Genomic DNA, 27,595 nt, shown 5'->3' with positions numbered 1-27,595 from the left:
TCAAGACTTGCTGGCATCATTCACCTGCAGTATAAGAGCTTTCTGTGAAATTTCTCAGCAGAAAATCTCTGCAAGCACATACCTTTGGATATGAGAGACAGTGGTGGAAGTTGAATTTCAAGGGCAGATATTGGAAAACAATGAAACAAGCCCTGAATAAGATCTTTACATGTTTCCCAGATGAATATGTTTGGAAATATTGTGGAAGATGGAGATCAAGACTGAGAAGAGTGCACACACATTTCAAGGTACAAAAACCAGGGAAAAACATGGGAAAGCAAGAGAGCTGGTTAATCTGATGTAAAAATCTTTGATGATGAAAGGAAAAGTATATTCTCATGAGGATTTAATCAGGCTGTAGAAGTGAAGTTCTCATGTTGGTTGTCCTATGTGTGGCCTTCTGCATTGGGCAGTGGATGCAGGAGAGGAGATCTTCAAATAAATCTGGTGGAACACAAAATACTGAAAAAAATCAGCCTAAATCCTGTGTATTCCTTCCCTTTGAGAACATATATGGATAATGTACGAAGTTTCAAAAGAGAAAATGTCTATTGGGTCATGGTTTCACCAATGAAATGGTCACTTCACATAACATTTTGAATTTTGCTTTCACACTTGCTCATGTACCAGGCCTGAATAAAGCAGAATGCAGAGTAAGCCTGTTCAATAGATGTGCATTCCATAAGTGGTTTTAACACCAGAGAAACCCTTTGGACTTAGTGTTTGTATTTTATTGGTTGATATATTTTTCAAATTGTTTGTTTTACTATTTTTAACTTTGTGAGTCAGGGAAGCCCTCACTCATAGTGATTTAGACCTCTCCAAAAGCTCTGAAGGTATTCATGTAACAGCTATTACATGTTATAAGTTTCTCCTATTAAAACTTGAAAGACTAACAGACTCTGCCACTTTTCATCTAAATTCAGTGTTGGGCTAAATTCAGTGTTGGACTTTTTACAAGTCCTTTGAAATGTGTCCTCCTCTAGTCACTGGTCGTGCTGGAATTTACTTTCTTGTGAAGACAGGATTTGAGCAAATTGACACAAGTACAGTTTGCCACTACTCTGCACACCTGGTTAAGTATCCAGTTCCCTAAATGGTGTGTGTTTTATTTTGATCTCTGCTCACACTTTGCTCATCCAGATAGAACCACTGGGCTCCAGGCCATAGCGTTCCAGGCCTAAACAAGAAAATTTCCATTCCGTTTTGGGTGTTCATTCGTCTCGCATAATTACTTTTTCCACAAATGTGTGCTTAAGGAGAGGCCCTGTCCAAATGTGGAGAGGCCCATTTTCATTCACTCACTTTCAGACTTTCTAAGATTTTCAGTTACTAGAGGTTTGCCCAGACTTGCCATTGTCAAGGGACAGTGCACTTCACATGAAGTTGTGCAGTATTACTGCATGTGTCTCCATGGAAATTCCACCAATGTGAAACTCTTGCTGTAGTCATCTCCAAGTGTTGTTGCGTAAGAAAATATAACTAACAAAGGATGTGGTTTCAAGCAGAATGAGGAAAGGTGGGATTATCTTTTTTTGAGTGCAGGTTGACCTTTCAAAGAAATAGTAATTCCTATCAAATAGGAGGTAAAATCTTTTGTAAAGAGACATGGACATGACACGCTCAACTTTATGTCACTTTTTTAAAAACGGCAGGGGCATTTGAGAAATTCTGGGCTGCTGAATTGTCCCTTTTTTCACATTTCTCTTAGATTAGAGACTCCAGCTTCTTCAAACCATGGTACTGTTACTTCCATGTAAAAAACCAAAGGAAAAAACAAAATAAATTAAGACAAAACCCATGAAATAACATTTGAGAGCACACAATTGCTCAGCAGGCCCATGTGAACACTATTCAAGAAGGTAGAGGTACAGAAGCCTCAGCCTTCAGCCCATGGCCTGAAGTTTTGCCTCTATCATGGCCCCTCAATTCCCTGCCATGTCCACATTAACTCATGAATCTTCACTCATTTCCTTTTCAAATGCACAGGATCCAATATATTTGAACCCTGTTCACCTGGGCCTTAATCTTCCAAGGACACACCAGAGGAAGGGCGGCCACCCCCTTGCCTGGGGCCTTGGAGCTTATCACAATAGAAATGGACACCTGAACAAGGGGAGCCAAAACAAAGAGAGGCATATTCCTAAAGCCTGAAGCACAGAATCTACCTATAGACCAGTAGTGGGATTTCACTAATTATGTAAGAATCTCTGTGAAAATGCTTGGCATTGTGGCTCATGCCTATAATCCCAGCCATCTGGGGGCTGAGGTTGATGGATCCTTGGGAGTTCCACTCCAACTAGGGCTACGAATTTATCTCAAGGCCTCTTTCAACAACTACATAAGATTCTGTTTCCAAAAAGAGGACAACAGAAAACTAGACACACTTGGTCCAGGTCCATGGGTTCACTACATGAGTTTAGCAGTGTAAATATTCCATGCCATGAGAAAATACCTGTTATTTTTAGGGAAAGGGGCATTTGCATCCCATTTCTAAGGGTTTCCCTTTCACCATGTTGCATTTGAATTCTGGGAAGACCTGTTGGTGATAAGCTATCTAGTATTATGTGGGTTTAGGTATTGAGCTAGTACCTCATGTTTCGTGTTCAGGGTTATGCTGGAATGGCTGCAGACCTCCTTGAAATAGCGATTGCAGACATGTGAATCCCGAGGAAGCTGGATAGTTGAAGCAGGCACTCCAAATATTCATTCACTGCAAGGATTCACTTTCATTTTGGGACTCATCTTCTGGTTGCTGGCTTTTAGTGGTAACTGACACTACCACGGTGGCAGTAATCCAGCAGGGATTGCATGTGTGGTTTGCAGGTTTGCTTCCCAAGCCACCAGAAACTCCGCAGAATCCAAATCATTGTGGCATTTTCTTTCCTCCCCTGAACATTTGGCTTTCTAAGTTTGAAAATTGAATAGACTGGGCTAGTCAAGTTTGGACCACATGTACCACAAACAGAGCTAAAGACAGAGCCAATTACTTCCCTCCACATGTCAAAATATGTCAAATTTGCTTGATCACCACAACATCAAAGAAAATTCGGGGGCAACTTAGAGAGGTGAATCAAATACTGCATGATTGGAATGGCTGTGGTTGTATGAGGTGGAGAGCTGCCGAGTTGGGCTGAAACTGTTCACAGAAATCCACAGGCTTGTGGTTGCCAGGCAACCACACTGGGCTGAGATTGGATGAACATCACTGTGAGGGGGATTTTAGGCTCTAGGTGTGAAAATTTATAAGACTGTGGTAGTCAAGTTTGGAACCCATAGACCTCAGACATACCAAAACGTTTTCCAATTACTTCCCTCCACTTCTCAAAATATGTCAAATTTTCTTGATCATTACAACTGTAAAAAAAATTCTGAGGCAACATAGAGAGGCTAATCAAATACTGCATGATTGGAATGGCTGTGGCTGTATGAGGTGGAAAGCTGCAGAGTTGGGCTGAAACACTTCACAGAAATCCACAAGCTTGTGGTTGCCAGGCAACCACACTGGGCTGTGATTGGCTGAGCACCATTGTGAGCTGGACTTTAGGCTCTAGGATACAAGTGTGCAGTAGGAGACCTGAGTCACAATGCTGGGCGTTGCCATGGAGACCTCAGTGGCACAGAGGACCTTGTAGGGCAAGATTTAACTAGGATGAATATTCTTGGCCTGGTATGCCACAATATTCTCTCTGAAGGCTTCACTGCTCAGAATTTGTGGATGGAAATGCTTGCCAATCTACACATGGATGTACTTTCAATGGGATATGAAATATGCCAGGGCCTGGCAGATGATCTCTGCCGTGTCCTCTCCTTGAGCATACACATTTCCCTTGTCATGTCTGTCATTTGGCTGAGTCCTGTTCCCTAAGCTATTCAGTCAAGACTTGCTGGCATCATTCACCTGCAGTATAAAAGCTTTCTGTGAAATTTCTCAGCAGAAATCCTCTGCAAGCACATAGCTTTGGATATGAGAGACAGTGGTGGAAGTTGAATTTCAAGGGCAGATATTGGAAAACAATGAAACAAGCCCTGAATAAGATCTTTACATGTTTCCCACATGAATATGTTTGGAAATATTGGGGAAGATGGAGATCAAGACTGAGAAGAGTGCACACCCATTTCAAGGTACAAAAACCAGGGAAAATCATGGGAAAGCAAGAGAGTTGGTTAATCTGATGTAAAAATCTTTGATGATGAAAGGAAAAGTATATTCTCATGAGGATTTAATCAGGCTGTAGAAGTGAAGTTCTCATGTTGGTTGTCCTATGTGTGGCCTTCTGCATTGGGCAGTGGATGCAGGACAGGAGATCTTCAAATAAATCTGGTGGAACACAAAATACTGAAAATATCAGCATAAATCCTGTGTATTCCTTCCCTGTGAGAACATATATGGATAATGTACGAAGTTTCAAAAGAGAAAATGTCTATTGGGTCATGGTTTCACCAATGAAATGGTCACTTCACATAACATTTTGAATTTTGCTTTCACACTTGCTCATGTACCAGGCCTCAATAAAGCAGAATGCAGAGTAAGCCTGTTCAATAGATGTGCATTCCATAAGTGGTTTTAAAACCAGAGAAACCCTTTGGACTTAGTGTTTGTATTTTATTGGTTTATTTATTTTTCAAATTGTTTGTTTTACTGTTTTTAACTTTGTGAGTCAGGGAAGCCCTCACTCATAGTGATTTAGACCTCTCCAAAAGCTCTGAAGGTATTCATGTAACAGCTATTACATGTTATAAGTTTCTCCTATTAAAACTTGAAAGACTAACAGACTCTGCCACTTTTCATCTAAATTCAGTGTTGGGCTAAATTCAGTGTTGGACTTTTTACAAGTCCTTTGAAATGTGTCCTCCTCTAGTCACTGGTCGTGCTGGAATTTACTTTCTTGTGAAGACAGGATTTGAGCAAATTGACACAAGTACAGTTTGCCACTACTCTGCACACCTGGTTAAGTATCCAGTTCCCTAAATGGTGTGTGTTTTATTTTCATCTCTGCTCACACTTTGCTCATCCAGATAGAACCACTGGGCTCCAGGCCATAGCGTTCCAGGCCTAAACAAGAAAATTTCCATTCCGTTTTGGGTGTTCATTCGTCTCGCATAATTACTTTTTCCACAAATGTGTGCTTAAGGAGAGGCCCTGTGCAAATGTGGAGAGGCCCATTTTCATTCACTCACTTTCAGACTTTCTAAGATTTTCAGTTACTAGAGGTTTGCCCAGACTTGCCATTGTCAAGGGACAGTGCACTTCACATGAAGTTGTGCAGTATTACTGCATGTGTCTCCATGGAAATTCCACCAATGTGAAACTCTTGCTGTAGTCATCTCCAAGTGTTGTTGCGTAAGAAAATATAACTAACAAAGGATGTGGTTTCAAGCAGAATGAGGAAAGGTGGGATTATCTTTTTTTCAGTGCAGGTTGACCTTTCAAAGAAATAGTAATTCCTATCAAATAGGAGGTAAAATCTTTTGTAAAGAGACATGGACATGACACGCTCAACTTTATGTCACTTTTTTAAAAACGGCAGGGGCATTTGAGAAATTCTGGGCTGCTGAATTGTCCCTTTTTTCACATTTCTCTTAGATAAGAGACTCAAGCTTCTTCAAACCATGGTACTGTTACTTCCATGTAAAAAACCAAAGGAAAAAACAAAATAAATTAAGACAAAACCCATGAAATAACATTTGAGAGCACACAATTGCTCAGCAGGCCCTTGTGAACACTATTCAAGAAGCTTGAGGTACAGAAGCCTCAGCCTTCAGCCCATGGCCTGAAGTTTTGCCTCTATAATGGCCCCTCAATTCCCTGGCATGTCCACATTAACTCATGAATCTTTACTCATTTCCTTTTCAAATGCACAGGATCCAATATATTTGAACCCTGTTCACCTGGGCTGTAATCATCCAAGGACACACCAGAGGAAGGGCAGCACCCCCTTGCCTGAGGCCTTGGAGCATATCACAATAGAAATGGACACCTGAACAAGGGGAGCCAAAACAAAGAGAGGCATATTCCTAAAGCCTGAAGCACAGGAGCTACCTATAGACCAGTAGTAGGATTTCACTAATTATGTAAGAATCCTTGTGAACATGCTTGGCATTGTGGCTCATGCCTATAATCCCAGGCATCTGGGGGCTGAGGTTGATGGATCCTTGGGAGTTCCACTCCAACTAGGGCTACGAATTTATCTCAAGGCCTCTTTCAACAACTACATAAGATTCTGTTTCCAAAAAGAGGACAACAGAAAACTAGACACACTTGGTCCAGGTCCCTGGGTTTACTACATGAGTTGTGCAGTGTAAATATTCCATGCCATGAGAAAATACCTGGGATTTTTAGGGAAAGGGGCATTTGCATCCCATTTCTAAGGGTTTCCCTTTCGCCATGTTGCATTTGAATTCTGGGAAGACCTGTTGGTGATAAGCTATCTAGTATTATGTGGGTTTAGGTATTGAGCTAGTACCTCATGTTTAGTGTTCAGGGTTATGCTGGAATGGCTGCAGACCTCCTTGAAATAGCGATTGCAGACATGTGAACCCCGAGGAAGTTGGATAGTTGAAGCAGGCACTCCAAATATTCATGCACTGCAAGGATTCACTTTCATTTTGGGACTCATCTTCTGGTTGCTGGCTTTTAGTGGTAACTGATACTACCATGGTGGCAGTAATCCAGCAGGGATCGCATGTGTGGTTTGCAGGGTTGCTTCCCAAGCCACCAGAAACTCCGCAATATCCAAATCATTGTGACATTTTCTTTCCTCCCCTGAACATTTGGCTTTCTAAGTTTGAAAATTGAATAGACTGGGCTAGTCAAGTTTGGACCACATGTACCACCAACAGAGCTAAAGACAGAGCCAATTACTTCCCTCCACATGTCAAAATATGTCACATTTGCTTGATCACCACAACATCAAAGAAAATTCGGGGGCAACTTAGAGAGGTGAATCAAATACTGCATGATTGGAATGGCTGTGGTTGTATGAGGTGGAGAGCTGCCGAGTTGGGCTGAAACTGTTCACAGAAATCCACAGGCTTGTGGTTGCCAGGCAACCACACTGGGCTGAGATTGGATGAACATCACTGTGAGGGGGATTTTAGGCTCTAGGTGTGAAAATTTATAAGACTGTGGTAGTCAAGTTTGGAACCCATAGACCTCAGACATACCAAAACGTTTTCCAATTACTTCCCTCCACTTCTCAAAATATGTCAAATATTCTTGATCATTACAACTGTAAAAAAAATTCTGAGGCAACATAGAGAGGCTAATCAAATACTGCATGATTGGAATGGCTGTGGCTGTATGAGGTCGAAAGCTGCAGAGTTGGGCTGAAACACTTCACAGAAATCCACAAGCTTGTGGTTGCCAGGCAACCACACTGGGCTGTGATTGGCTGAGCACCATTGTGAGCTGGACTTTAGGCTCTAGGATACAAGCGTGCAGTAGGAGACCTGAGTCACAATGCTGGGCGTTGCCATGGAGACCTCAGTGGCACAGAGGACCTTGTAGGGCAAGATTTAACTAGGGTGAATATTCTTGGCCTGGTATGCCACAATATTCTCTCTGAAGGCTTCACTGCTCAGAATTTGTGGATGGAAATGCTTGCCAATCTACACATGGATGTACTTTCAATGGGATATGTAATATGCCAAGGCCTGGCAGATGATCTCTGCCATGTCCTATCCTTGAGCATACCCATTTCCCTTGTCATGTCTGTCATTTGGCTGAGTCCTGTTCCCTAAGCTATTCAGTCAAGACTTGCTGGCATCATTCACCTGCAGTATAAAAGCTTTCTGTGAAATTTCTCAGCAGAAATCCTCTGCAAGCACATAGCTTTGGATATGAGAGACAGTGGTGGAAGTTGAATTTCAAGGGCAGATATTGGAAAACAATGAAACAAGCCCTGAACAAGATCTTTACATGTTTCCCAGATGAATATGTTTGGAAATGTTGGGGAAGATGGAGATCAAGACTGAGAAGAGTGCACACCCATTTCAAGGTACAAAAACCAGGAAAAACATGGGAAAGCAAGAGAGCTGGTTAATCTGATGTAAAAATCTTTGATGATGAAAGGAAATGTATATTCTCATGAGGATTTAATCAGGCTGTAGAAGTGAAGTTCTCATGTTGGTTGTCCTATGTGTGGCCTTCTGCATTGGGCAGTGGATGCAGGACAGGAGATCTTCAAATAAATCTGGTGGAACACAAAATACTGAAAAAAATCAGCATAAATCCTGTGTATTCCTTCCCGTTGAGAACATATATGGATAATGTACGAAGTTTAAAAAGAGAAAATGTCTATTGGGTCATGGTTTCACCAATGAAATGGTCACTTCACATAACATTTTGAATTTTGCTTTCACACTTGCTCATGTACCAGGCCTGAATAAAGCAGAATGCAGAGTAAGCCTGTTCAATAGATGTGCATTCCATAAGTGGTTTTAAAACCAGAGAAACCCTTTGGACTTAGGGTTTGTATTTTATTGGTTGATTTATTTTTCAAATTGTTTGTTTTACTATTTTTAACTTTGTAAGTCAGGGAAGCCCTCACTCATAGTGATTTAGACCTCTCCAAAAGCTCTGAAGGTATTCATGTAACAGCTATTACATGTTATAAGTTTCTCCTATTAAAACTTGAAAGACTAACAGACTCTGCCACTTTTCATCTAAATTCAGTGTTGGGCTAAATTCAGTGTTGGACTTTTTACAAGTCCTTTGAAATGTGTCCTCCTCTAGTCACTGGTCATGCTGGAATTTACTTTCTTGTGAAGACAGGATTTGAGCAAATTCACACAAGTACAGTTTGCCACTACTCTGCACACCTGGTTAAGTATCCAGTTCCCTAAATGGTGTGTGTTTTATTTTGATCTCTGCTCATACTTTGCTCATCCAGATAGAACCACTGGGCTCCAGGCCATAGCGTTCCAGGCCTAAACAAGAAAATTTCCATTCCGTTTTGGGTGTTCATTCGTCTCGCATAATTACTTTTTCCACAAATGTGTGCTTAAGGAGAGGCCCTGTGCAAATGTGGAGAGGCCCATTTTCACTCACTCACTTTCAGACTTTCTAAGATTTTCAGTTACTAGAGGTTTGCCCAGACTTGCCATTGTCAAGGGACAGTGCACTTCACATGAAGTTGTGCAGTATTACTGCATGTGTCTCCATGGAAATTCCACCAATGGGAAACTCTTGCTGTAGTCATCTCCAAGTGTTGTTGCGTAAGAAAATATAACTAACAAAGGATGTGGTTTCAAGCAGAATGAGGAAAGGTGGGATTATCTTTTTTTCAGTGCAGGTTGACCTTTCAAAGAAATAGTAATTCCTATTAAATAGGAGGTAAAATCTTTTGTAAAGAGACATGGACATGACACGCTCAACTTTATGTCACTTTTTTAAAAACGGCAGGGGCATTTGAGAAATTCTGGGCTGCTGAATTGTCCCTTTTTTCACATTTCTCTTAGATAAGAGACTCCAGCTTCTTCAAACCATTGTACTGTTACTTCCATGTAAAAAACCAAAGGAAAAAACAAAATAAATTAAGACAAAACCCATGAAATAACATTTGAGAGCACACAATTGCTCAGCAGGCCCTTGTGAACACTATTCAAGAAGCTTGAGGTACAGAAGCCTCAGCCTTCAGCCCATGGCCTGAAGTTTTGCCTCTATCATGGCCCCTCAATTCCCTGGCATGTCCACATTAACTCATGAATCTTTACTCATTTCCTTTTCAAATGCACAGGATCCAATATATTTGAACCCTGTTCACCTGGGCTGTAATCATCCAAGGACACACCAGAGGAAGGGCAGCACCCCCTTGCCTGAGGCTTTGGAGCATATCACAATAGAAATGGACACCTGAACAAGGGGAGCCAAAACAAAGAGAGGCATATTCCTAAAGCCTGAAGCACAGAAGCTACCTATAGACCAGTAGTAGAATTTCACTAATTATGTAAGAATCCCTGTGAACATGCTTGGCATTGTGGCTCATGCCTATAATCCCAGGCATCTGGGGGCTGAGGTTGATGGATCCTTGGGAGTTCCACTCCAACTAGGGCTACGAATTTATCTCAAGGCCTCTTTCAACAACTACATAAGATTCTGTTTCCAAAAAGAGGACAACAGAAAACTAGACACACTTGGTCCAGGTCCCTGGGTTTACTACATGAGTTGTGCAGTGTAAATATTCCATGCCATGAGAAAATACCTGGGATTTTTAGGGAAAGGGGCATTTGCATCCCATTTCTAAGGGTTTCCCTTTCGCCATGTTGCATTTGAATTCTGGGAAGACCTGTTGGTGATAAGCTATCTAGTATTATGTGGGTTTAGGTATTGAGCTAGTACCTCATGTTTAGTGTTCAGGGTTATGCTGGAATGGCTGCAGACCTCCTTGAAATAGCGATTGCAGACATGTGAACCCCGAGGAAGCTGGATAGTTGAAGCAGGCACTCCAAATATTCATGCACTGCAAGGATTCACTTTCATTTTGGGACTCATCTTCTGCTTGCTGGCTTTTAATGCTAACTGACACTACCACGGTGGCAGTAATCCAGCAGGGATTGCATGTGTGGTTTGCAGGTTTGCTTCCCAAGCCACCAGAAACTCCGCAGAATCCAAATCATTTTGGCATTTTCTTTCCTCCCCTGAACATTTGGCTTTCTAAGTTTGAAAATTGAATAGACTGGGCTAGTCAAGTTTGGACCACATGTACCACAAACAGAGCTAAAGACAGAGCCAATTACTTCCCTCCACATGTCAAAATATGTCAAATTTGCTTGATCACCACAACATCAAAGAAAATTCGGGGGCAACTTAGAGAGGTGAATCAAATACTGCATGATTGGAATGGCTGTGGTTGTATGAGGTGGAGAGCTGCCGAGTTGGGCTGAAACTGTTCAAAGAAATCCACAGGCTTGTGGTTGCCAGGCAACCACAGTGGGCTGAGATTGGATGAACATCACTGTGAGGGGGATTTTAGGCTCTAGGTGTGAAAATTTATAAGACTGTGGTAGTCAAGTTTGGAACCCATAGACCTCAGACATACCAAAAGGTTTTCCAATTACTTCCCTCCACTTCTCAAAATATGTCAAATTTTCTTGATCATTACAACTGTAAAAAAAAATTCTGAGGCAACATAGAGAGGCTAATCAAATACTGCATGATTGGAATGGCTGTGGCTGTATGAGGTGGAAAGCTGCAGAGTTGGGCTGAAACACTTCACAGAAATCCACAAGCTTGTGGTTGCCAGGCAACCACACTGGGCTGTGATTGGCTGAGCACCATTGTGAGCTGGACTTTAGGATCTAGGATACAAGTGTGCAGTAAGAGACCTGAGTCACAATGCTGGGCGTTGCCATGGAGACCTCAGTGGCACAGAGGACCTTGTAGGGCAAGATTTAACTAGGATGAATATTCTTGGCCTGGTATGCCACAATATTCTCTCTGAAGGCTTCACTGCTCAGAATTTGTGGATGGAAATGCTTGCCAATCTACACATGGATGTACTTTCAATGGGATATGAAATATGCCAGGGCCTGGCAGATGATCTCTGCCATGTCCTATCCTTGAGCATACCCATTTCCCTTGTCATGTCTGTCATTTGGCTGAGTCCTGTCCCTAAGCTATTCAGTCAAGACTTGCTGGCATCATTCACCTGCAGTATAAAAGCTTTCTGTGAAATTTCTCAGCAGAAATCCTCTGCAAGCATATACCTTTGGATATGAGAGACAGTGGTGGAAGTTGAATTTCAAGGGCAGATTTTGGAAAACAATGAAACAAGCCCTGAATAAGATCTTTACATGTTTCCCACATGAATATGTTTGGAAATATTGGGGAAGATGGAGATCAAGACTGAGAAGAGTGCACACCCATTTCAAGGTACAAAAACCAGGGAAAAACATGGGAAAGCAAGAGAGCTGGTTAATCTGATGTAAAAATCTTTGATGATGAAAGGAAAAGTATATTCTCATGAGGATTTAATCAGGCTGTAGAAGTGAAGTTCTCATGTTGGTTGTCCTATGTGTGGCCTTCTGCATTGGGCAGTGGATGCAGGACAGGAGATCTTCAAATAAATCTGGTGGAACACAAAATACTGAAAAAAATCAGCCTAAATCCTGTGTATTCCTTCCCTTTGAGAACATATATGGATAATGTACGAAGTTTCAAAAGAGAAAATGTCTATTGGGTCATGGTTTCACCAATGAAATGGTCACTTCACATAACATTTTGAATTTTGCTTTCACACTTGCTCATGTACCAGGCCTGAATAAAGCAGAATGCAGAGTAAGCCTGTTCAATAGATGTGCATTCCATAAGTGGTTTTAAAACCAGAGAAACCCTTTGGACTTAGTGTTTGTAGTTTATTGGTTGATTTATTTTTCAAATTGTTTGTTTTACTATTTTTAACTTTGTGAGTCAGGGAAGCCCTCACTCATAGTGATTTAGACCTCTCCAAAAGCTCTGAAGGTATTCATGTAACAGCTATTAAATGTTATAAGTTTCTCCTATTAAAACTTGAAAGACTAACAGACTCTGCCACTTTTCATCTAAATTCAGTGTTGGGCTAAATTCAGTGTTGGACTTTTTACAAGTCCTTTGAAATGTGTCCTCCTCTAGTCACTGGTCGTGCTGGAATTTACTTTCTTGTGAAGACAGGATTTGAGCAAATTGACACAAGTACAGTTTGCCACTACTCTGCACACCTGGTTAAGTATCCAGTTCCCTAAATGGTGTGTGTTTTATTTTGATCTCTGCTCACACTTTGCTCATCCAGATAGAACCACTGGGCTCCAGGCCATAGCGTTCCAGGCCTAAACAAGAAATTTTCCATTCCGTTTTGGGTGTTCATTCGTCTCGCATAATTACTTTTTCCACAAATGTGTGCTTACGGAGAGGCCCTGTCCAAATGTGGAGAGGCCCAATTTCATTCACTCACTTTCAGGCTTTCTAAGATTTTCAGTTACTAGAGGTTTGCCCAGACTTGCCATTGTCAAGGGACAGTGCACTTCACTTGAAGTTGTGCAGTATTACTGCATGTGTCTCCATGGAAATTCCACCAATGGGAAACTCTTGCTGTAGTCATCTCCAAGTGTTTCTGCGTAAGAAAATATAACTAACAAAGGATGTGGTTTCAAGCAGAATGAGGAAAGGTGGGATTATCTTTTTTTCAATGCAGGTTGACCTTTCAAAGAAACAGTAATTCCTATCAAATAGGAGGTAAAATATTTTGTAAAGAGACATGGACATGACACGCTCAACTTTATGTCACTTTTTTAAAAACGGCAGGGGCATTTGAGAAATTCTGGGCTGCTGAATTGTCCCTTTTTTCACATTTCTCTTAGATAAGAGACTCCAGCTTCTTCAAACCATGGTACTGTTACTTCCATGTAAAAAACCAAAGGAAAAAACAAAATAAATTAAGACAAAACCCATGAAATCACATTTGAGAGCACACAATTGCTCAGCAGGCCCATGTGAACACTATTCAAGAAGCTAGAGGTACAGAAGCCTCAGCCTTCAGCCCATGGCCTGAAGTTTTGCCTCTATCATGGCCCCTCAATTCCCTGGCATGTCCACATTAACTCATGAATCTTTACTCATTTCCTTTTCAAATGCACAGGATCCAATATATTTGAACCCTGTTCACCTGGGCCATAATCATCCAAGGACACACCAGAGGAAGGGCGGCCACCCCCTTGCCTGGGGCCTTGGAGCTTATCACAATAGAAATGGACACCTGAACAAGGGGAGCCAAAACAAGAGAGGCATATTCCTAAAGCCTGAAGCACAGAAGCTACCTATAGACCAGTAGTGGGATTTCACCAATTATGTAAGAATCTCTATGAACATGCTTGGCATTGTGGCTCATGCCTATAATCACAGCCATCTGGGGGCTGAGGTTGATGGATCCTTGGTAGTTGCACTCCAACTAGGGCTACGAATTTATCTCAAGGCCTCTTTCAACAACTAGATAAGATTCTGTTTCCAAAAAGAGGACAACAGAAAACTAGACACACTTGGTCCAGGTCCATGGGTTCACTACATGAGTTGTGCAGTGTAAATATTCCATGCCATGAGAAAATACCTGGGATTTTTAGGGAAAGGGGCATTTGCATCCCATTTCTAAGGGTTTCCCTTTCACCATGTTGCATTTGAATTCTGGGAAGACCTGTTGGTGATAAGCTATCTAGTATTATGTGGGTTTAGGTATTGAGCTAGTACCTCATGTTTCGTGTTCAGGGTTATGCTGGAATGGCTGCAGACCTCCTTGAAATAGCGATTGCAGACATGTGAACCCCGAGGAAGCTGGATAGTTGAAGCAGGCACTCCAAATATTCATGCACTGCAAGGATTCACTTTCATTTTGGGACTCATCTTCTGGTTGCTGGCTTTTAGTGCTAACTGACACTACCACGGTGGCAGTAATCCAGCAGGGATTGCATGTGTGGTTTGCAGGTTTGCTTCCCAAGCCACCAGAAACTCTGCAGAATCCAAATCATTGTGGCATTTTCTTTCCTCCCCTGAACATTTGGCTTTCTAAGTTTGAAAATTGAATAGACTGGGCTAGTCAAGTTTGGACCACATGTACCACCAACAGAGCTAAAGACAGAGCCAATTACTTCCCTCCACATGTCAAAATATGTCAAATTTGGTTGATCACCACAACATCAAAGAAAATTCGGGGGCAACTTAGAGAGGTGAATCAAATACTGCATGATTGGAATGGCTGTGGTTGTATGAGGTGGAGAGCTGCCGAGTTGGGCTGAAACTGTTCACAGAAATCCACAGGCTTTTGGTTGCCAGGCAACCACACTGGGCTGAGATTGGATGAACATCACTGTGAGGGGGATTTTAGGCTCTAGGTGTGAAAATTTATAAGACTGTGGTAGTCAAGTTTTTAACCCATAGACCTCAGACATACCAAAACGTTTTCCAATTACTTCCCTCCACATCTCAAAATATGTCAAATTTTCTTGATCATTACAACTGTAAAAAAAATTCTGAGGCAACATAGAGAGGCTAATCAAATACTGCATGATTGGAATGGCTGTGGCTGTATGAGGTGGAAAGCTGCAGAGTTGGGCTGAAACACTTCACAGAAATCCACAAGCTTGTGGTTGCCAGGCAACCACACTGGGCTGTGATTGGCTGAGCACCATTGTGAGCTGGACTTTACCCTCTAGGATACAAGTGTGCAGTAGGAGACCTGAGTCACAATGCTGGGCGTTGCCATGGAGACCTCAGTGGCACAGAGGACCTTGTAGGGCAAGACTTAACTAGGATGAATATTCTTGGCCTGGTATGCCACAATATTCTCTCTGAAGGCTTCACTGCTCAGAATTTGTGGATGGAAATGCTTGCCAATCTACACATGGATGTACTTTCAATGGGATATGAAATATGCCAGGGCCTGGCAGATGATCTCTGCCATGTCCTATCCTTGAGCATACCCATTTCCCTTGTGATGTCTGTCATTTGGCTGAGTCCTGTTCCCTAAGCTATTCAGTCAAGACTTGCTGGCATCATTCACCTGCAGTATAAGAGCTTTCTGTGAAATTTCTCAGCAGAAATCCTCTGCAAGCACATACCTTTGGATATGAGAGACAGTGGTGGAAGTTGAATTTCAAGGGCAGATATTGGAAAACAATGAAACAAGCCCTGAATAAGATCTTTAAATGTTTCCCAGATGAATATGTTTGGAAATATTGGGGAAGATGGAGATCAAGACTGAGAAGAGTGCACACCAATTTCAAGGTGCAAAAACCAGGGAAAAACATGGGAAAGCAAGATTGCTGGTTAATCTGATGTAAAAATCTTGGATGATGAAAGGAAAAGTATATTCTCATGAGGATTTAATCAGGCTGTAGAAGTGAAGTTCTCATGTTGGTTGTCCTATGCTTGGCCTTCTGCATTGGGCAGTGGATGCAGGACAGGAGATCTTCAAATAAATCTGGTGGAACAGAAAATACTGAAAAAAAACCAGCCTAAATCCTGTGTATTCCTTCCCTTTGAGAACATATATGGATAATGTACGAAGTTTCAAAAGAGAAAATGTCTATTGGGTCATGGTTTCACCAATGAAATGGTCACGTCACATAACATTTTGAATTTTGCTTTTACACTTGCTCATGTACCAGGCCGGAGTAAAGCAGAATGCAGAGTAAGCCTGTTCAATAGATGTGCATTCCATAAGTGGTTTTAAAATCAGAGAAATCCTTTGGACTTAGTGTTTGTATTTTATTGGTTGATTTATTTTTCAAATTGTTTGTTTTACTATTTTTAACTTTGTGAGTCAGGGAAGCCCTCACTCATAGTGATTTAGATCTCTCCAAAAGCTCTGAAGGTATTCATGTAACAGCTATTATATGTTATAAATTTGTCCTATTAAAACTTGAAAGACTAACAGACTCTGCCACTTTTCATCTAAATGCAGTGTTGGGCTAAATTCAGTGTTGGACTTTTTACAAGTCCTTGGCAATGTATCCTCCTCTAGTCACTGGTCGTGCTGGAATTTACTTTCCTGTGAAGACAGGATTTGAGCAAATTGACACAAGTACAGTTTGCCACTACTCTGGACACCTGGTTAAATATCGAGTTCCCTAAATGGTGTGTGTTTTACTTTGATCTCTGCTCACACTTGGCTCATCCAGTTAGAACCACAGGGCTCCAGGCCATAGCGTTCAAGGCCTAAACAAGTAAATTTCCATTCCATTTTGGGAGTTCATTTGTCTCTCATAATTACTTTTTCAACAAATGTGTCCTTAAGGAGAGGCCCTGTCCAAATGTGGAGAGGCCCAATTTCATTCACTCACTTTCAGGCTTTCTAAGATTTTCAGTTACTAGAGGTTTGCCCAGACTTGCCATTGTCAAGGGACAGTGCACTTCACATGAAGTTGTGCAGTATTACTGCATGTGTCTCCATGGAAATTCCACCAATGGGAAACTCTTGCTGTAGTCATCTCCAAGTGTTGTTGCCTAAGAAAATATAACTAACAAAGGATGTGGTTTCAAGCAGAATGTGGAAAGGTGGGATTATCTTTTTTTCAGTGCAGGTTGACCTTTCAAAGAAACAGTAATTCCTATCAAATAGGAGGTAAAATCTTTTCTAAAGAGACATGGACATGACACGCTCAACTTTATGTCACTTTTTTAAAAACGGCAGGGGCATTTGAGAAATTCTGGGCTGCTGAATTGTCCCTTTTTTCACATTTCTCTTAGATAAGAGACTCCAGCTTCTTCAAACCATGGTACTGTTACTTCCATGTAAAAAACCAAAGGAAAAACAAAATAAATTAAGACAAAACCCATGAAATAACATTTGAGAGCACACAATGGCTCAGCAGGCCCATGTGAACACTATTCAAGAAGCTAGAGGTACAGAAGCCTAGGCCTTCAGCCCACGGCCTGAAGTTTTGCCTCTATCATGGCCCCTCAATTCCCTGGCATGTCCACATTAACTCATGAATCTTTACTCATTTGCTTTTCAAATGCACAGGATCCAATATATTTGAACCCTGTTCACCTGGGCCGTAATCATCCAAGGATAAACCAGAGGAAGGGCAGCCACCCCCTTGCCTGGGGCCTTGGAGCTTATCACAAAAGAAATGGACACCTGAACAAGGGGAGCCAAAACAAAGAGAGGCATATTCCTAAAGCCTGAAGCACAGAAGCTACCTATAGACCAGTCGTGGGATTTCACTAATTATGTAAGAATCTCTGTGAACATGCTTGGCATTGTGGCTCATGCCTATAATCACAGCCATCTGGGGGCTGAGGTTGATGGATCCTTGGGAGTTCCACTCCAACTAGGGCTACGAATTTATCTCAAGGCCTCTTTCAACAACTACATAAGATGCTGTTTCCAAAAAGTGGACAACAGAAATCTAGACACACTTGGTCCAGGTCCCTGGGTTCACTACATGAGTTGTGCAGTGTAAATATTCCATGCCATGAGAAAATACCTGGGATTTTTAGGGAAAGGGGAATTTGCATCCCGTTTCTAAGGGTTTCCCTTTCACCATGTTGCATTTGAATTCTGGGAAGACCTGTTGGTGATAAGCTATCTAGTATTATGTTGGTTTAGCTATTGAGCTAGTACCTCATGTTTAGTGTTCAGGGTTATGCTGGAATGGCTGCAGACCTCCTTGAAATAGCGATTGCAGACATGTGAACCCCGAGGAAGCTGGATAGTTGAAGCAGGCACTCCAAATATTCATGCACTGCAAGGATTCACTTTCATTTTGGGACTCATCTTCTGGTTGCTGGCTTTTAGTGCTAACTGATACTACCATGGTGGCAGTAATCCAGCAGGGTTGCATGTGTGGTTTGCAGGTTTGCTTCCCAAGCCACCAGAAACTCCGCAGAACCCAAATCATTGTGGCATTTTCTTTCCTCCCCTGAACATTTGGCTTTCTAAGTTTGAAAATTGAAAAGACTGGGCTAGTCAAGTTTGGACCACATGTACCACAAACAGAGCTAAAGACAGAGCCAATTACTTCCCTCCACATGTCAAAATATGTCAAAGTTGCTTGATCACCACAACATCAAAGAAAATTCGGGGGCAACTTAGAGAGGTGAATCAAATACTGCATGATTGGAATGGCTGTGGTTGTATGAGGTGGAGAGCTGCCGAGTTGGGCTGAAACTGTTCACAGAAATCCACAGGCTTGTGGTTGCCAGGCAACCACACTGGGCTGAGATTGGATGAACATCACTGTGAGGGGGATTTTAGGCTCTAGGTATGAAAATTTATAAGACTGTGGTAGTCAAGTTTGGAACCCATAGACCTCAGACATACCAAAACGTTTTCCAATTACTTCCCTCCACTTCTCAAAATATGTCAAATTTTCTTCATCATTACAACTGTAAAAAAAATTCTGAGGCAACATAGAGAGGCTACTCAAATACTGCATGATTGGAATGGCTGTGGTTGTATGAGGTGGAAAGCTGCAGAGTTGGGCTGAAACACTTCACAGAAATCCACAAGCTTGTGGTTGCCAGGCAACCACACTGGGCTGTGATTGGCTGAGCACCATTGTGAGCTGGACTTTAGGCTCTAGGATACAAGTGTGCAGTAGGAGACCTGAGTCACAATGCTGGGAGTTGCCATGGAGACCTCAGTGGCACCGAGGACCTTGTAGGGCAAGATTTAACTAGGATGAATATTCTTGGCCTGGTATGCCACAATATTCTCTCTGAAGGCTTCACTGCTCAGAATTTGTGGATGGAAATGCTTGCCAATCTACACATGGATGTACTTTCAATGGGATATGAAATATGCCAGGGCCTGGCAGATGATCTCTGCCATGTCCTATCCTTGAGCATACCCATTTCCCTTGTCATGTCTGTCATTTGGCTGAGTCCTGTCCCTAAGCTATTCAGTCAAGACTTGCTGGCATCATTCACCTGCAGTATAAAAGCTTTCTGTGAAATTTCTCAGCAGAAATCCTCTGCAAGCATATACCTTTGGATATGAGAGACAGTGGTGGAAGTTGAATTTCAAGGGCAGATTTTGGAAAACAATGAAACAAGCCCTGAATAAGATCTTTACATGTTTCCCACATGAATATGTTTGGAAATATTGGGGAAGATGGAGATCAAGACTGAGAAGAGTGCACACCCATTTCAAGGTACAAAAACCAGGGAAAAACATGGGAAAGCAAGAGAGCTGGTTAATCTGATGTAAAAATCTTTGATGATGAAAGGAAAAGTATATTCTCATGAGGATTTAATCAGGCTGTAGAAGTGAAGTTCTCATGTTGGTTGTCCTATGTGTGGCCTTCTGCATTGGGCAGTGGATGCAGGACAGGAGATCTTCAAATAAATCTGGTGGAACACAAAATACTGAAAAAAATCAGCCTAAATCCTGTGTATTCCTTCCCTTTGAGAACATATATGGATAATGTACGAAGTTTCAAAAGAGAAAATGTCTATTGGGTCATGGTTTCACCAATGAAATGGTCACTTCACATAACATTTTGAATTTTGCTTTCACACTTGCTCATGTACCAGGCCTGAATAAAGCAGAATGCAGAGTAAGCCTGTTCAATAGATGTGCATTCCATAAGTGGTTTTAAAACCAGAGAAACCCTTTGGACTTAGTGTTTGTAGTTTATTGGTTGATTTATTTTTCAAATTGTTTGTTTTACTATTTTTAACTTTGTGAGTCAGGGAAGCCCTCACTCATAGTGATTTAGACCTCTCCAAAAGCTCTGAAGGTATTCATGTAACAGCTATTAAATGTTATAAGTTTCTCCTATTAAAACTTGAAAGACTAACAGACTCTGCCACTTTTCATCTAAATTCAGTGTTGGGCTAAATTCAGTGTTGGACTTTTTACAAGTCCTTTGAAATGTGTCCTCCTCTAGTCACTGGTCGTGCTGGAATTTACTTTCTTGTGAAGACAGGATTTGAGCAAATTGACACAAGTACAGTTTGCCACTACTCTGCACACCTGGTTAAGTATCCAGTTCCCTAAATGGTGTGTGTTTTATTTTGATCTCTGCTCACACTTTGCTCATCCAGATAGAACCACTGGGCTCCAGGCCATAGCGTTCCAGGCCTAAACAAGAAATTTTCCATTCCGTTTTGGGTGTTCATTCGTCTCGCATAATTACTTTTTCCACAAATGTGTGCTTACGGAGAGGCCCTGTCCAAATGTGGAGAGGCCCAATTTCATTCACTCACTTTCAGGCTTTCTAAGATTTTCAGTTACTAGAGGTTTGCCCAGACTTGCCATTGTCAAGGGACAGTGCACTTCACATGAAGTTGTGCAGTATTACTGCATGTGTCTCCATGGAAATTCCACCAATGGGAAACTCTTGCTGTAGTCATCTCCAAGTGTTTCTGCGTAAGAAAATATAACTAACAAAGGATGTGGTTTCAAGCAGAATGAGGAAAGGTGGGATTATCTTTTTTTCAATGCAGGTTGACCTTTCAAAGAAACAGTAATTCCTATCAAATAGGAGGTAAAATATTTTGTAAAGAGACATGGACATGACACGCTCAACTTTATGTCACTTTTTTAAAAACGGCAGGGGCATTTGAGAAATTCTGGGCTGCTGAATTGTCCCTTTTTTCACATTTCTCTTAGATAAGAGACTCCAGCTTCTTCAAACCATGGTACTGTTACTTCCATGTAAAAAACCAAAGGAAAAAACAAAATAAATTAAGACAAAACCCATGGAATCACATTTGAGAGCACACAATTGCTCAGCAGGCCCATGTGAACACTATTCAAGAAGCTAGAGGTACAGAAGCCTCAGCCTTCAGCCCATGGCCTGAAGTTTTGCCTCTATCATGGCCCCTCAATTCCCTGGCATGTCCACATTAACTCATGAATCTTTACTCATTTCCTTTTCAAATGCACAGGATCCAATATATTTGAACCCTGTTCACCTGGGCCATAATCATCCAAGGACACACCAGAGGAAGGGCGGCCACCCCCTTGCCTGGGGCCTTGGAGCTTATCACAATAGAAATGGACACCTGAACAAGGGGAGCCAAAACAAGAGAGGCATATTCCTAAAGCCTGAAGCACAGAAGCTACCTATAGACCAGTAGTGGGATTTCACCAATTATGTAAGAATCTCTATGAACATGCTTGGCATTGTGGCTCATGCCTATAATCACAGCCATCTGGGGGCTGAGGTTGATGGATCCTTGGTAGTTGCACTCCAACTAGGGCTACGAATTTATCTCAAGGCCTCTTTCAACAACTAGATAAGATTCTGTTTCCAAAAAGAGGACAACAGAAAACTAGACACACTTGGTCCAGGTCCATGGGTTCACTACATGAGTTGTGCAGTGTAAATATTCCATGCCATGAGAAAATACCTGGGATTTTTAGGGAAAGGGGCATTTGCATCCCATTTCTAAGGGTTTCCCTTTCACCATGTTGCATTTGAATTCTGGGAAGACCTGTTGGTGATAAGCTATCTAGTATTATGTGGGTTTAGGTATTGAGCTAGTACCTCATGTTTCGTGTTCAGGGTTATGCTGGAATGGCTGCAGACCTCCTTGAAATAGCGATTGCAGACATGTGAACCCCGAGGAAGCTGGATAGTTGAAGCAGGCACTCCAAATATTCATGCACTGCAAGGATTCACTTTCATTTTGGGACTCATCTTCTGGTTGCTGGCTTTTAGTGCTAACTGACACTACCACGGTGGCAGTAATCCAGCAGGGATTGCATGTGTGGTTTGCAGGTTTGCTTCCCAAGCCACCAGAAACTCTGCAGAATCCAAATCATTGTGGCATTTTCTTTCCTCCCCTGAACATTTGGCTTTCTAAGTTTGAAAATTGAATAGACTGGGCTAGTCAAGTTTGGACCACATGTACCACCAACAGAGCTAAAGACAGAGCCAATTACTTCCCTCCACATGTCAAAATATGTCAAATTTGGTTGATCACCACAACATCAAAGAAAATTCGGGGGCAACTTAGAGAGGTGAATCAAATACTGCATGATTGGAATGGCTGTGGTTGTATGAGGTGGAGAGCTGCCGAGTTGGGCTGAAACTGTTCACAGAAATCCACAGGCTTTTGGTTGCCAGGCAACCACACTGGGCTGAGATTGGATGAACATCACTGTGAGGGGGATTTTAGGCTCTAGGTGTGAAAATTTATAAGACTGTGGTAGTCAAGTTTTTAACCCATAGACCTCAGACATACCAAAACGTTTTCCAATTACTTCCCTCCACATCTCAAAATATGTCAAATTTTCTTGATCATTACAACTGTAAAAAAAATTCTGAGGCAACATAGAGAGGCTAATCAAATACTGCATGATTGGAATGGCTGTGGCTGTATGAGGTGGAAAGCTGCAGAGTTGGGCTGAAACACTTCACAGAAATCCACAAGCTTGTGGTTGCCAGGCAACCACACTGGGCTGTGATTGGCTGAGCACCATTGTGAGCTGGACTTTACCCTCTAGGATACAAGTGTGCAGTAGGAGACCTGAGTCACAATGCTGGGCGTTGCCATGGAGACCTCAGTGGCACAGAGGACCTTGTAGGGCAAGACTTAACTAGGATGAATATTCTTGGCCTGGTATGCCACAATATTCTCTCTGAAGGCTTCACTGCTCAGAATTTGTGGATGGAAATGCTTGCCAATCTACACATGGATGTACTTTCAATGGGATATGAAATATGCCAGGGCCTGGCAGATGATCTCTGCCATGTCCTATCCTTGAGCATACCCATTTCCCTTGTGATGTCTGTCATTTGGCTGAGTCCTGTTCCCTAAGCTATTCAGTCAAGACTTGCTGGCATCATTCACCTGCAGTATAAGAGCTTTCTGTGAAATTTCTCAGCAGAAATCCTCTGCAAGCACATACCTTTGGATATGAGAGACAGTGGTGGAAGTTGAATTTCAAGGGCAGATATTGGAAAACAATGAAACAAGCCCTGAATAAGATCTTTAAATGTTTCCCAGATGAATATGTTTGGAAATATTGGGGAAGATGGAGATCAAGACTGAGAAGAGTGCACACCCATTTCAAGGTGCAAAAACCAGGGAAAAACATGGGAAAGCAAGATTGCTGGTTAATCTGATGTAAAAATCTTGGATGATGAAAGGAAAAGTATATTCTCATGAGGATTTAATCAGGCTGTAGAAGTGAAGTTCTCATGTTGGTTGTCCTATGCTTGGCCTTCTGCATTGGGCAGTGGATGCAGGACAGGAGATCTTCAAATAAATCTGGTGGAACAGAAAATACTGAAAAAAAACCAGCCTAAATCCTGTGTATTCCTTCCCTTTGAGAACATATATGGATAATGTACGAAGTTTCAAAAGAGAAAATGTCTATTGGGTCATGGTTTCACCAATGAAATGGTCACGTCACATAACATTTTGAATTTTGCTTTTACACTTGCTCATGTACCAGGCCGGAGTAAAGCAGAATGCAGAGTAAGCCTGTTCAATAGATGTGCATTCCATAAGTGGTTTTAAAATCAGAGAAATCCTTTGGACTTAGTGTTTGTATTTTATTGGTTGATTTATTTTTCAAATTGTTTGTTTTACTATTTTTAACTTTGTGAGTCAGGGAAGCCCTCACTCATAGTGATTTAGATCTCTCCAAAAGCTCTGAAGGTATTCATGTAACAGCTATTATATGTTATAAATTTGTCCTATTAAAACTTGAAAGACTAACAGACTCTGCCACTTTTCATCTAAATGCAGTGTTGGGCTAAATTCAGTGTTGGACTTTTTACAAGTCCTTGGCAATGTATCCTCCTCTAGTCACTGGTCGTGCTGGAATTTACTTTCCTGTGAAGACAGGATTTGAGCAAATTGACACAAGTACAGTTTGCCACTACTCTGGACACCTGGTTAAATATCGAGTTCCCTAAATGGTGTGTGTTTTACTTTGATCTCTGCTCACACTTGGCTCATCCAGTTAGAACCACAGGGCTCCAGGCCATAGCGTTCAAGGCCTAAACAAGTAAATTTCCATTCCATTTTGGGAGTTCATTTGTCTCTCATAATTACTTTTTCAACAAATGTGTCCTTAAGGAGAGGCCCTGTCCAAATGTGGAGAGGCCCAATTTCATTCACTCACTTTCAGGCTTTCTAAGATTTTCAGTTACTAGAGGTTTGCCCAGACTTGCCATTGTCAAGGGACAGTGCACTTCACATGAAGTTGTGCAGTATTACTGCATGTGTCTCCATGGAAATTCCACCAATGGGAAACTCTTGCTGTAGTCATCTCCAAGTGTTGTTGCCTAAGAAAATATAACTAACAAAGGATGTGGTTTCAAGCAGAATGTGGAAAGGTGGGATTATCTTTTTTTCAGTGCAGGTTGACCTTTCAAAGAAACAGTAATTCCTATCAAATAGGAGGTAAAATCTTTTCTAAAGAGACATGGACATGACACGCTCAACTTTATGTCACTTTTTTAAAAACGGCAGGGGCATTTGAGAAATTCTGGGCTGCTGAATTGTCCCTTTTTTCACATTTCTCTTAGATAAGAGACTCCAGCTTCTTCAAACCATGGTACTGTTACTTCCATGTAAAAAACCAAAGGAAAAACAAAATAAATTAAGACAAAACCCATGAAATAACATTTGAGAGCACACAATGGCTCAGCAGGCCCATGTGAACACTATTCAAGAAGCTAGAGGTACAGAAGCCTAGGCCTTCAGCCCACGGCCTGAAGTTTTGCCTCTATCATGGCCCCTCAATTCCCTGGCATGTCCACATTAACTCATGAATCTTTACTCATTTGCTTTTCAAATGCACAGGATCCAATATATTTGAACCCTGTTCACCTGGGCCGTAATCATCCAAGGATAAACCAGAGGAAGGGCAGCCACCCCCTTGCCTGGGGCCTTGGAGCTTATCACAAAAGAAATGGACACCTGAACAAGGGGAGCCAAAACAAAGAGAGGCATATTCCTAAAGCCTGAAGCACAGAAGCTACCTATAGACCAGTCGTGGGATTTCACTAATTATGTAAGAATCTCTGTGAACATGCTTGGCATTGTGGCTCATGCCTATAATCACAGCCATCTGGGGGCTGAGGTTGATGGATCCTTGGGAGTTCCACTCCAACTAGGGCTACGAATTTATCTCAAGGCCTCTTTCAACAACTACATAAGATGCTGTTTCCAAAAAGTGGACAACAGAAATCTAGACACACTTGGTCCAGGTCCCTGGGTTCACTACATGAGTTGTGCAGTGTAAATATTCCATGCCATGAGAAAATACCTGGGATTTTTAGGGAAAGGGGAATTTGCATCCCGTTTCTAAGGGTTTCCCTTTCACCATGTTGCATTTGAATTCTGGGAAGACCTGTTGGTGATAAGCTATCTAGTATTATGTTGGTTTAGCTATTGAGCTAGTACCTCATGTTTAGTGTTCAGGGTTATGCTGGAATGGCTGCAGACCTCCTTGAAATAGCGATTGCAGACATGTGAACCCCGAGGAAGCTGGATAGTTGAAGCAGGCACTCCAAATATTCATGCACTGCAAGGATTCACTTTCATTTTGGGACTCATCTTCTGGTTGCTGGCTTTTAGTGCTAACTGATACTACCATGGTGGCAGTAATCCAGCAGGGTTGCATGTGTGGTTTGCAGGTTTGCTTCCCAAGCCACCAGAAACTCCGCAGAACCCAAATCATTGTGGCATTTTCTTTCCTCCCCTGAACATTTGGCTTTCTAAGTTTGAAAATTGAAAAGACTGGGCTAGTCAAGTTTGGACCACATGTACCACAAACAGAGCTAAAGACAGAGCCAATTACTTCCCTCCACATGTCAAAATATGTCAAAGTTGCTTGATCACCACAACATCAAAGAAAATTCGGGGGCAACTTAGAGAGGTGAATCAAATACTGCATGATTGGAATGGCTGTGGTTGTATGAGGTGGAGAGCTGCCGAGTTGGGCTGAAACTGTTCACAGAAATCCACAGGCTTGTGGTTGCCAGGCAACCACACTGGGCTGAGATTGGATGAACATCACTGTGAGGGGGATTTTAGGCTCTAGGTATGAAAATTTATAAGACTGTGGTAGTCAAGTTTGGAACCCATAGACCTCAGACATACCAAAACGTTTTCCAATTACTTCCCTCCACTTCTCAAAATATGTCAAATTTTCTTCATCATTACAACTGTAAAAAAAATTCTGAGGCAACATAGAGAGGCTACTCAAATACTGCATGATTGGAATGGCTGTGGTTGTATGAGGTGGAAAGCTGCAGAGTTGGGCTGAAACACTTCACAGAAATCCACAAGCTTGTGGTTGCCAGGCAACCACACTGGGCTGTGATTGGCTGAGCACCATTGTGAGCTGGACTTTAGGCTCTAGGATACAAGTGTGCAGTAGGAGACCTGAGTCACAATGCTGGGAGTTGCCATGGAGACCTCAGTGGCACCGAGGACCTTGTAGGGCAAGATTTAACTAGGATGAATATTCTTGGCCTGGTATGCCACAATATTCTCTCTGAAGGCTTCACTGCTCAGAATTTGTGGATGGAAATGCTTGCCAATCTACACATGGATGTACTTTCAATGGGATATGAAATATGCCAGGGCCTGGCAGATGATCTCTGCCATGTCCTATCCTTGAGCATACCCATTTCCCTTGTCATGTCTGTCATTTGGCTGAGTCCTGTTCCCTAAGCTATTCAGTCAAGAATTGCTGGCATCATTCACCTGCAGTATAAGAGCTTTCTGTGAAATTTCTCAGCAGAAATCCTCTGCAAGCACATACCTTTAGATATGAGAGACAGTGGTGGAAGTTGAATTTCAAGGGCAGATATTGGAAAACAATGAAACAAGCCCTGAATAAGATCTTTAAATGTTTCCCAGATGAATATGTTTGGAAATATTGGGGAAGATGGAGATCAAGACGGAGAAGTGTGCACACCCATTTCAAGGTGCAAAAACCAGGGAAAAACATGGGAAAGCAAGAGAGCTGGTTAATCTGATGTAAAAATCTTTGATCATAAAAGGAAAAGTATATTCTCATGAGGATTTAATCAGGCTGTAAAAGTGAAGTTCTCATGTTGGTTGTCCTATGTGTGGCCTTCTGCATTGGGCAGTGGATGCAGGACAGGAGATCTTCAAATAAATCTGGTGGAACACAAAATACTG

This window comes from Cavia porcellus, unplaced genomic scaffold (genome assembly GCF_034190915.1).
Source record: "Cavia porcellus strain 051 isolate PalLab524CR breed Dunkin Hartley unplaced genomic scaffold, mCavPor4.1 scaffold_34, whole genome shotgun sequence".
Classification (NCBI taxonomy): domain Eukaryota; kingdom Metazoa; phylum Chordata; class Mammalia; order Rodentia; family Caviidae; genus Cavia; species Cavia porcellus.
The sequence above is the reverse complement of the archived record's forward strand: the minus strand, read 5'-3'. Positions refer to the sequence as shown.